The sequence below is a fragment of the Temnothorax americanus genome, unplaced genomic scaffold (genome assembly GCF_048541705.1).
Source record: "Temnothorax americanus isolate GAGA-0224 unplaced genomic scaffold, ASM4854170v1 Scaffold25, whole genome shotgun sequence".
Lineage (NCBI taxonomy): Eukaryota > Metazoa > Arthropoda > Insecta > Hymenoptera > Formicidae > Temnothorax > Temnothorax americanus.
Genome location: NW_027509391.1, coordinates 1051980 through 1064506, shown reverse-complemented (window position 1 = coordinate 1064506; position 12527 = coordinate 1051980). Strand labels below are relative to the sequence as shown.

The 12527-nt window shown below is 37.8% G+C and overlaps 1 long non-coding RNA gene across 1 annotated transcript in view; it reads left to right on the top strand.

Annotated features, from left to right (window-relative positions):
* Window positions 1-3510: 3510 nt before the first annotated feature.
* Window positions 3511-12527, top strand: part of LOC143898946 (uncharacterized) — a 55105-nt gene continuing 46088 nt past the window's right edge. The window contains exons 1-2 of the long non-coding RNA XR_013257339.1: window positions 3511-3684; window positions 3993-4045. This is a non-coding gene — a long non-coding RNA (uncharacterized LOC143898946). The remainder of the gene's footprint in view (window positions 3685-3992; window positions 4046-12527) is intronic.

Genomic DNA, 12527 nt, shown 5'->3' with positions numbered 1-12527 from the left:
TATTATTTTCCTAGCTAAATTTGACAAATAAAAACTTATTCGACAAATGAAAACTGATTCGTTTTTTAATTGTCGAGCAAGCTCATCATAAATGTAACTTCTGTTGCGTCCATATTTTCTTTATGAGGATTCATAAAACGGGAATTAGGAGTGCAGGTAATGATGCGCCTTCTGGAAACCAAGGGAACATCTACTGTCTTACCCATACTCCGAATGTGGCTTCGTCTCGCAATATAAAGCTAGAGCGAAATATCAAGTGGCGTGTTACGTCAGTGCGTATAGCTCCAGGGGAAGAAGGATAAGTCATGGTCCCCGCCTTGATTTCCCTGTAGGGCAGTACGGGCAGTGGAAAGCTTTGTCGTTTTCCGCACATCAACGGGGTCGCTTTTCCTTGTCGGACCTTTTAAATTTGCGCGACATCAGTCGAGAGGATGAGTCGCGAGAGAGAACGTGACGTATAAAGTGCTTGGCGGTCGTCAAAAATACGAGAGATTAAAATCTCGTTCGCGAGAACGACCTATCAAAGTGACGTTATAAAGTTTCCGCCTTACGTAGATAATGCGTTTGAATGACCATATATCGATAATGCACGTTTCTCTCTCGGCTACCCTCTTTTGGTTAGAGAACGGCATAAATTCGGATTACATGCGCGAGTTAAGAGCGTCCCGAAGTACATGTTTTGAATTCAGAATGTATGCAGAATATATGAATGGGTAGATACCATCGAGACTCGAGATCTTTCGGTGTCGTAAATCTGTCCGCGGTAATGGTCGCAGGATAATACGGGTTCCGCGATATCTGCTTTTTCTCTTTCCTTCTCCTTTTCTTTTCCCTCGGCGTTAGACAGAAGAGGAGAGAGTTACCTCGCGAGCATTCGCGCCTGAAAATGCACCGCGGAAAATTGATGTATTTTGAAGGTTCGCGGTTCCGCGAGAAGATAATTACTAATTTGTCTAATCCATCTTTGCACCGGCTACGTACATCTTGGGCAGTAATGGATTCGAGAGAGGTGCTACGCTCGGACGGATGATCGATGGGTGGAAAACTTATGAACAATAGAGGTTCAAGGCCGTAAACTTCGTCCGGATGGGCGGAGGGCTATACGTTAAGGCCGTTAAAGAGTATAAAAGAATGAGGAGAGCATGCCAGACAAGATTCGTGATAAATTATGATCAATATATAAATCTGTCAGAAGAAAAAACATACGTCCAACGCGATTCTTCTTTATTTAGAAACCCGACGGATAAAAATAATCTCTGTGGATATAAAGCGTTCTTTTTCTCCCAGCTATTTATTTATAATTCAATATGTTCACAGCGTGCGCGGCAGCATTTTATAGCACTTTATAACGATACGTACCAACGTACTTCTCATCAATGATCTCGTGCAACTTGACACTAATTATAGTTTTTTTTCCCACGAAGTGTGTGTGATACATTATTGCTATTTTTTATGCTCTCGAATTCACATAAAATGTGAGCGGACTGTACAGATATAATGAATAACTCTCGATAGATTTTTTATTTAATGCAAAATATCCAACTTTTTTAAATGGCAATTTTTCCCAAAGTTCAGTGGTTATATAAAGTTCAATTTGCTTCTAGATTTATTTATATTTGATATGGATATTTTATTTTATATTATTCAACGATACACGCGCAAATATTTGGTTTCATCGGCGTTACACGATATATAGGAACATATGTAATAGAGAAATGATATCGCGATTAATCGCGAACGGATTGTGTATTGCGGGAGAACGGGCGCAAAAAAAAAAAATTAAAAAACAAAATAGGACAAAACATCGCGGAAAAATTGCGTGTTGGGCTTCTAACACACGAAAGCTTTTAACTCTATCTTTATTCTCGAATCTCCAGTCAAATATATTCGATACGGGAACAAAGTCGCAAGCGTGCGAAAGCAAGTATCTTTTCCAGCGAGGAACATCGTCCTGCTTCCTCATCTTTTCGCGAACTTGATATTTTGTGTCGTTCTCAACAGGTTCCCACGCGATTTCATCTATCTGTATAGAAGACAATGTTTAAGCATTTTGTCGATATAAAATTGAACGAAACAGAACGCGAATGGAAGATATGATACATTTGCGCTTAGTCTGCAAGCTCGAAACGTCGATCCTTTTCCAATTTTCAACAGTTGTGCGAAATTTAAAGTGTTTACTTGAAAGAGTTTCTGTATCCAAATTTCCGTATTTTAATAAGGGATGTAATTTTTTAATGAGATATACAGTTTACGCAAAGTAAACTTTAAATTATTATGTAATACTTTAATTAATTTTTAACACTGTATAATATTTAATTTTAAAATAAAAAATTTTAATATAAATGTATCAAAAGTATAATAGTTTTTGAGTTATGTATAAGCAATTAAAATTGGATAATGGTATCTGTAAATATCTTTCTTTAAAAAAAAAAACTTAGAAATGGTCGATTATAGTTATATTTTGCTTATAAAAAGAATCGTTAAATCTATTTTTGTTTAGATCGGAAAAATAATTATGAAGTTTAATATTATCACGTTCTTTTCAATATCTTTTTGAGAGATGTATAATAAAATCATGTGATTCTAAAAACAAAGTAAAATTAAAATTAACTCACTGCGTTTATTGCGACGAGTCAATCTCGTTTTCTTGATGTATTAATAGTAAATTTTACCTTATCGAAAAATCATATAATCTCACTCCAGGACGTTAAAGTCTAGAGAAAAGGTAATAATAATGAATATCAATTCACATAATTACTTTCTCGATTGCAATAACAGATAATTTACTTACCGTTCAGATCGGAACAGTCATACTGTCACTCATTCCGATCATATGCGCATCGTCGCGCATCGGTATCAAATAAGCGATTGAAATAACGGAGAACTGATGCGTGTATCCGATATTTAATTTGATTAAATTTGAAATAGCGCATTGAGTATTTGATCCTAGCAGTAGTGACATCATAAACGATTCTCGGCGCACGACGCGCGGCGAGCAGCCTTGTTTACGCAAAGTCGCCGCGCTATATTATTCGCACAGCGAGAGTCGAGCAAACCGGTAGTGGCCTGAGCCGCTCCACGTGTCACCGTATTATTACGATTCAATGCAATCGAAACTATTTCTTATAAACGAATGGCGAATGATATAGCTTATACAGTTAATTAACTTCTTCGATTAACGAAGAATAATTTACGCGAATAGGTATATCGCAGATTTACTAAAGAATCGTTGGGAAAGTTACCATCGCGTCATCTCGTTGTAATACATATTTACGAACGGTAATTATTTTTCTAACGACACTTAATTGGAATATTCCTCGCACGTCGCACTTTGAATCTCTCGCGGATCGAAACGCAATTCATTGCTTTTTACACAGATTAAGAAAAACATGAAATAAATGATCGTTGGATTGAATAATTTGGGTGATATACATATTGTTCGTGATATATCGCCTATTTAATAATAAATTATGTACAAAATGTATTTTGCAGATCACACATTGCGTGCGGTTTAACGTCGGAAGTGTCCTGCGAAGTGTTGCGCGATCATCGTATTCTGGTAATTAGTTATCGAGCATGCGATTGTAATCAATTGGGTTTTCGCGAGTGTTGAGTGCAACGAAGAAATCTGAGAGGAGGAGCAGGCGGCCTAGGAGGCATCGGGCGCCAGCGGAACAACACGCGGTAATTAATTAATTATTATTTAATTATTGTTACTTACAATATTGTATTTTTTTTCTTGATTTTGGTTTTAATTAAAAATTAGAGAAGAAGAATTTTATTTGGAATTTTATATAAGATAATATTTAAAAAAAGTTAAACATTTTTTTGAAATAAAGATTTTTTAAGTAATTTTTAAAGATTACATAATTATAACTTCTTGGAAAGAAGAAAAATAAAAAATTTATTCAAATTTAAAGTAATATTATTTTTTATTAAAATATTAATTATTATGGGCATTGTACGATAACTTCAATATTTGTATTTTACAGATCACTGTAGTTTGCAACGTAGTTGAAAACTCCGCTGTTGCGCATCGTTATTGGTGAGTCACGAATTAATTAAAATACTTATTATTGAAATTTATAATTTGACTGCATTACACTGCAGGAAATCATTTTGGTAACGAATTGATATAATAAGAAAATTTATTTGCAAAAATAATATAACAAAAAGATATATCTATTTATATGTAATGCTTGCCGAATTATAAGTGGGTTACATGTGCAAAAAAAAAAGAACTATAATAGTTATAATACCGAAGAATCTGCTTAGAATCGGCTAATTAAAATTGGGTATTAAAGAATCTCTATAGGTTGACCTATTTTTATTGGAGAAAATTTATTCCAAATCTAAAAACAAAATTGCAGTTTAATTTAACTAGAAAAATTCGAGTCCAAATTTAGTCAAGATCTGACAGCAACGATATCCGATTAAAAATGGAACAGTCTATAAAGATCTTTTATATATTTATTTCTTGGCAATTATTGTCGAAACGAGAAATTAAATCATATACATCGATAAATCAGCGAAATCATGACATTTCTGTCATGTTAAGATTTTTGATTGCATTTAATCTTTAAAATACATCGTTAAGATATCATTGTACATACAAATGTTTGCGAGATATCTCCATAGATACAAAAGATATCGATATCACTTTCGAGAGTATACTCTTGAGATACAGCCTGGTCGTTTTAGTTTTAGAAGTGTTTTTACGCTTTATCAAATAAATGAAATCTTCAGAAAGAAAGTAAGCCGAGTATGAGAGATAACGGAAAGTCGCTTCGATAAAGCGCGTGTAACAGATACAAATTATCTCCGGGAAATAAAGGACGTCGGCTTGCGGCGAAGCATATTTTCCGTCTGATAAATTACGGGGGCTCCGCGCGGCGACTATAGAACTTTAACCCGGCGAACGTGATCCCCATTTTTATCGCGAGGCCTGCCACCGTTATTAGGAGCTCCGCGCTATCGCGTGCGCGGTTATTACGCTCATGATTTAGGACGCGGTCGGGCGCGAGTGGGAACAAGCGAAGGAAAACGCGGGTCGAACGTCTTGATTCGATAATTGAAAGATCAATCCAAGACGCGCTGTTCCGGCAGCTGCGAGATGAGGATCGTCGCGTCGCGCCGCGCCGAGGTGCAGCAAACGGGACACTGCGTGACTCGTGAGAGAGAGAGCGAGGAGGATTTTAATTTCGCTACAGGGTAGGCGTTCCTCTCTCCGCGTGCATCCCGCGAGCTGTTTCATATTCATGGCGTATAGGTTGCGCAGCTCTGTTAATTCCATCGTCGCGACGATACCGTGTCGCGAGGCGCCGCACCGTCGAGGGTGCGCACACGATGCCTCGGAAATATGTGCCACAAATCATAAACCACCTTCGCTCGCGGGAAATTGAATCGAAGGCGCGGAAGCGGCGTAACGTTCACGGCTTGCTTGAACTACCCGGTCGATCGATAAATCTCGACGTTGGAAAGAGATACGCTCTTCCGGCGTGGATCGTTATGCACTTGTCTTTTGTGCGCCTGTGTAAGGCGCATAGTTAACTTTTGATTTAGAGGTCTTTGATATAAGCTGAATTTTCCCTGCGATTTATATTGCACGGAAATAATGGATGGACATATAAATTTCTGGATGATTATCGTTGTTATGTTATACTGTTCGATTTAACTTTAAACAGTACAATTTTTCGCCTCTGCTTGAGAAAATTTAAATGTTTGAGAATCTTTATTCATTTAAGCGGGACGTGCCCGCTAAACGCAGGTCGGACTGCTAGAATTACTGCAGAAAACGTTCTCTGTTTGTCTGTCCAGCTTTCTTCGCGACTACTTCGTAAACTTGAAAACAGAAGCAACTTGAGTAAGCGAGAAAATGCATGCCGCCGACTTAACGCCAAAATGTTTAAGGTTGATTTTCACGCGGATGCATCTTGACACGTCCGTGATTCGTGGCGCTCGTCAGCTACATTTTCCCGACGAATATAAGGTCTAGAGTAAACCGACTCGCTCCCGTCACAAAAGTTTCCTCGAGCTCTGCAAAACTTTACGCGGTATAATATTTTATTTTAACTCCACCCGTTTACGTTTCGCAATAACGGCGAGCTAAAACTGTCAAATTCAAAGAACTTAAATAAGATCATATATTTTTGTACGAGGAAATAACTTCATCAAAAGTAATTAAATCGACGCATTCGTAATCCTAATTCTTTTCTAACTCTGACAATTAAAAGAGGATTTTATCTACTAATCAGTCACCGATTTTTGATCGCGCACGAAAAAAAAAATCATTGTTTCAAACCGGCGATTATGTTTTCGGAGAATGCTTCTTATCGCTTTGTAGGTCACGTATTATCGAGGACCGATGCAGCGGGAGTAGTCGCGATCGATGGTGCACGGTTCGAAGTATCGGATATTTCGAGGGAGATCACTTCGGCGCGGGCGTCGCAGTGTGAAAAATCTACTTGTTCCCGAAGCGTGGATTATTTTAAGCTCCTCGTCGTGTAGTCGCGTATATATGTATACGCGACGAACTCGCACGGGAATACAAGAAATACGTATTTTTACGTTACCCGCTATTCTCTGTTCTCCATTTTTCAGCAGGATTCATCGAAATATTTCAGAAAAAAATGCCATCGGTGCGCACGGGGCGATCTCCGCGCGAGCTCTCGTTGAAAATTTCTAGCCTTCCGATAGTTTCCGATAGTTTCACTCACAATCAGATGCATTCGGAAGCTTCGACATCGTTCGCGTTCGCAGGTCTCCTCGTTGAAATGACAAAGAGTGAATCTTTAATTGCGTCGATATCACGTGAGGTTTAGGATGATAAATTCAAATTATTCAAAAATTTATTACAAGATTTAAAGAGAAAAAAAGTATTCGCAGCCGTTTTTGTACTTTATAACGTATAGCCTGTATTTAAAACTTCTACATTTAGTCAGTTACTCACCTACATTTACTTACCTCGTCGTTTCAAGGAATATTATCAATGTTACTTGAGAACACCAAGTAACATTGAGCAGTGAGAGCCCCGCCGCGCGTTCGGATACTCTCCTCGGACGAGACTCTAAACTTCTTCGGACAGAATTCCAAAGTCGACTCGAATGGTGAAAGAAAAAGGAGAAAGGAGGCTAGCTTTAAAGGGTAGGACGCTGCCGGCCGCTCCGTCGATCTACAAAGTTTTTTCACGGAATTAGTCGGAGCGAATGAATTCAGAGACTGCGTTGCATTTAGGAAAGTTTCCATTTATATAGCGACCCGGCTATTCGCTCGACGTCCTTATCGACATTAGTCCGCGAGCATGGGAGAATATTCCTTCGGATAGCGGAAAAGAGAAAAGAAGAGAATATCATGAAAAAGGGGACGATAAAAGTGAAAGATCGCAGGTGGAAACCCGTGACTTGACCGAAACTTTGCCAGGCGAATCAATAATGCAATTAGATCTGTCTTTTGAAAAGACGCAATGAAGTCAGTATTTGCGATAAAATGGGGCAACTAGTTATTTTTCTCTCTTGTACCCTCTGTCGTTGCAACCTAAGCGCATGCCTCGATGTATCGTTTATTACACACATTAAGCTCATTTTACGTTAATTACCTTTGTAGAATATGCTTGAGAAAGTTCATTGGAGATTTCGACATTCGAACGAAACACCGTCGTGCATCTGCAGATGTATGTTCTAGTGTAAAACGAGAGCAAGCCGAGGTGATTTCGGGACTCGCTTTGATGATCATACCCGACCTTTTGTCTACGTTGTAAGCTGTAGATACGTGAAGCAAAATTCTGTTTATGGACACGTTATCAAAGCCTCCGATAGTATCGAATTCGGAAATGATAATCGCTCGAGTTACGAGCCGCGCTTATACGAGCGTCAAAATATCGCGCCGTGTGCAAGCTGTTACGATCACGACGCGAGAACTCGACGAGTGACGGATAATGGCGTTATAACGGTCGATACGATCTCACTTATTTACGGGAGACATTACGTTGTCTATTAGAACCGCGGCAACGGCACGGTGCGACCGCTAATATCGCCGTCAAATGCATTTTTAAATATGCCACGTCGCAGCTACCTACCACCTGTCGCTTCGGATTTATCTTTTACTCGGGCACATCTGCAGTCTGTCTTTTAGAATTTCGTTCTTGATGACATTATATTTGCGGAAACACAATCGTGCATATTGATATCTTGCGAGCAGCAAATGATATAATTAAGTAACTCTATAATTTAGCGTGCAAAAGAGCTTGAAAAACTAAATTCTAGATGCATATATATATAATCGCCAATGCTTGGATTAATATATCGCGTTTCACGCAAAGACTCTTTAAAAAATGTTTTAAATTTAAAATATCAAGACTTTTTATCATGAAAGGAATCTACTTTTCTCATTTATGAAAAGTAATGAAGATTAATGCTGCTGTCGCACAGGAGGTTTCGAGTTACATGGACCACATCGTACGCCGGTATTCATCCGAGGCTAATGCCCTTATTTCAAAAGCTATTTAACTTAAATTGACCAAAATACATTACGCGCATTTGAGACAGAGCAGTTGTACACAAGTCATATTTCCCTCATTTTCAGAGACAAAGGGTTTGTGAATATACTTAACGTGATATCTGATTAGTTTATTATAGTACTTTCTCTTATATGACAAAGAGATGAAATGTAAAGAGGAAAATCTAAGAGGAAACTTTTTGATTTTGCAACATAAGAGGGATAAAATAAAACTCAAGGGGACAAAATTCCAAAATGTTACGTTATAAAACATTCTGCAAAAATAATTGTTATTGATACGTCAATTATTATTTTGTTTAAAACTCATACATATTGTTGCGTACAACATTGCGGATTTTCTTGCGTTCTTGGCGAATTGCGGTCGAAAGCGACGATAAATCTTATTCTTGCAGAACCTACGGTGGGGTGGTATTATTTAAATGACGTCGTTGCGTAAAGCCCACAACGGTAATTTACGTCGCTGCCACTTCCGTTTCCGCTCTCGGCTCGGTGTTTAGTAGACGGATTGCGCGGATACGCGACTTCACCATCGGTCGTTGCGTAATGTGGCGGATCGTTAATCACGTTAACCCAAGTCGGCAATTTTTTTCCCTATTGTCGGCTTATCGTAACTTGCGTCGACTCCCCGACACGAAGTTAATCTGCTTATCCTGCTTGGTGATTCTGCAGCTCGCGATAGGATAATGGCGAATGCCACAAGATGACTGATGAAACTTTTAATAATTATTTTAATAACTTTTTATGATTATAAAGCGAAATGGTTTGCATCAAATATGTAAAATCATATTTATTATTATTGTCCTTATTGTTGAATATTTTATTCGTTTTTAATACTGGCAGTTTATTGGTTAAAGACATATATTATTCTCAAAATATATTATTAAAAAAATGTATTTTATTTTTCTCATATTTCTACATTTTTATAATATCTTTGACAATAATTGGATGATTAACTGGACGTAGAGTAACTTTGCTAATGTTAAGATCAGTTTTCCTACGTTTTCTCAGATAAATCTAAAACGCTATTATAGTCATGATTGAAGGTGGTAAAATAACTATAAATGTTAAAACCGCGAAAGAAGGACAGATATACACATACGCATAAGCTTAGAGGGTTGTATTCTTTTCAAAGTATCTGTTCCTTAGACAACTAGAATCCGAGCACAATAACTCAACAAAGTCATTCTTTCGACTTTCCTTTTTACTTTTTCTGTTTCCTTCTTTTTCGTTTTTTTTTTTATTTGCGGATGTCGCAAGTCTCTTTCCTTTTTCGTAACAACGGTTACGGCAACGGCTCGTTGGACGGGCAACGCGAAAGTTCGTCCTCTCGGCTTCCTTCCTTTGCACTTTGGTCCGGTCCTTCCCCGCATTACCCCATTCTCCCTTGCCACACCGACCACAGTACACCCAGGTCGCGCGTAAATTACGCGACAAGAGAAAGAAAAAAAGAGAAATCGAGGGAGAAGGTGAGGGGAACCGAGTTGGTGATGGCTCGTTAGGCATTTATAAATAAATAATTCAGACGTTTCTAAATAAATGCTCCAGAGCATCGTGTTATCTCCGCTCCGTGGATCCTCATCTGAGACAATGGCAATATAAATCCGCAAAAGAATACCGAGATGCACATTCGGGCGCTGTTTTCTTTTTGCAGTATTTAACGCTGTAGAATTTTGGAATATTAAAGTATAAAGCATGATATAAAGCGTTTATTTCTTTTAGTGATTATCTCATAAATTATTCCTGAGAATCGCTGAGTTAAACAATTCTCACTCCGCTATATGTTTATCTTTATTATCCGACTCATTAATACAAAAGATTACTTCTCTTACTTTTGTAAGCTGACACAAAGTACCTTTATTTTCATTGAATAAGAATAATCTTATTACATATATATGTTAAAATAAACAGATTAAAGAGAACAACGCCGAGAGCGGGGAAGGAAGGGAGACTACACTTTGTATGCGGTATCGATGAGAGTCGTCAGACATTTGCGAATAAATAATTCATTCCTCCCGCTGTGAAAACAAACACTCAAAGGTCTCTCGTTAAGACGATGCTATATATAGCGTATAGCACTTAAAGCACCCTCGGCAAGTCGACGAGAGGGAATCGCAGGGGTGTATAAAGAGTACCGTGCTGGGCGCGTAACGAATGCAGTTAATTGATTTCCCACGGAATATCGCGATATGAATGGATGCGAAAAGCAGCGATACTCGTGGCGATGGTCCCGGTTTTCTGAAAACATAATGGCGTAATCTGAATTTCAACGCGATATTGATTTAAATGACAAGCGCGACTCATGAATCAACCGTGACGGGATGAGGATGGGATTCCATTTGTCTTATAATTTGCGAGCAATTTTCTTAGCCGAGATATAGATGCAACGCGCGGTGTGTTAACGCGATCCGTCGCCGCTTGCGCGATACTTTTATTCGACGCGTCGTCTCCTCGAAGAGATACGATCCACAATATTTTTCTCTACTTTGCGCATTGTCCTTTATTCGGTCGCGTCTTGTATATAACTCGAGAATATGATCGAGATTTACACTGAAGAGTAGCGAGGATTATGCAGTGTGGAATTCTTGCGGGAATTTCCAACGTGTCCCGCCTAGTGCGATAATGTAAAACGCGCACGCGAAAAGAAATCGTTATCCGGTTCGGAGCGAGGGTTCTTTGTACGAATAGCTGCGGAGACCAGCTATTCCTGTAAGTATTCGGCAATCGATAGGAGAAATCCAGGATTGATTGTATACGGATCGTATAATATTTAAACTCCTTGTGATTGATTAAGAATGATCGAATGTAATTATCGATTGAAATATCATAACTAATATATCAAAGACAATTTTACTGACACGATCCGATTAACTCGAAACCGATTCATTACGATATTGATCTTTGTAAACTTAAAACGTGTTCGAACGAAACTTCAAAGCGTGATAACATAGAGCAAAATCAGATATAGCGATTGAGTTGTCGTTCTTGGCCCAGAAACCAGAGAATAATACATGGGAAAAATAGCTTTTTCTTATGCAGTTATGGACGAAATCGAAGCTAATGTTTAAGAGCGCATTAAAAATGTCGATTGCATTTGATATCTCATTATCCTTTAGAATATATTCAGTTATATCGAAGAAGGGTCTTGCGCGAAAGTAAAATATATTAAAATAATAGAAAAAATATGTATTACATATAGTACAATATAAATAGATATACATTGCATATATTGCAGAATTGTTTGAATTATTGTCACATTAATATATTTTGAATTTACAAATACAACTTATATACGAGTCATTAAATTAAAGAAACCGGTCAAAATTATTTTTGAAGATTTGTCGAGGAATATAATTCTGATTTTTGTCAAGGAAAAATTGGTCTGTAACACAAAATGCTCAACGACAATAACTTATGATATTTTGTCCCTCTCTATTTGCTCTCATATATTTTTTAATTTTTTCAATATCAATCCATAAAAGAGTGACATCAATGAAAATGCGAACAAGGATCATCTCTTTTAAAGCCGCTAACCGCGAGATACGTGGCGGGAAATGGCTTCGCTTTGTACCGAGTGACATGTACTTCCGGTGAAGCGCGAGAACAACGTCGGCTTTAAAATAAGTGGAATTCTGGGCGTTTGCGTGACGTTTCGCGACGCTACCAACGAAAAATGAAGTTTATTTTTCTATTTGAGATGTAAGAACTTAGGCGTCGCGCCTGTCCCTGCACGCGCGCGGCGACGTTTCCCCCGTACAGAAATATGTACGGTCATGAATCAAAGAATAAAAGCGCACGTGCATTGTATCTCGATGCAAATAAAAAATTAAAACATGCTACAATAACGAATGCGAAATTATATATTCTTTTACTTCCTAGGATTAAAATTTTGTAGAAGATAAAATAAAATTATTATGAATAGTATAATTAGCAGATATCATAAAATATTAGATATTATCTGCAAATAATATTTAACAATTTTGAAATTTAAGTATACTGATATTACAAAAAGATAA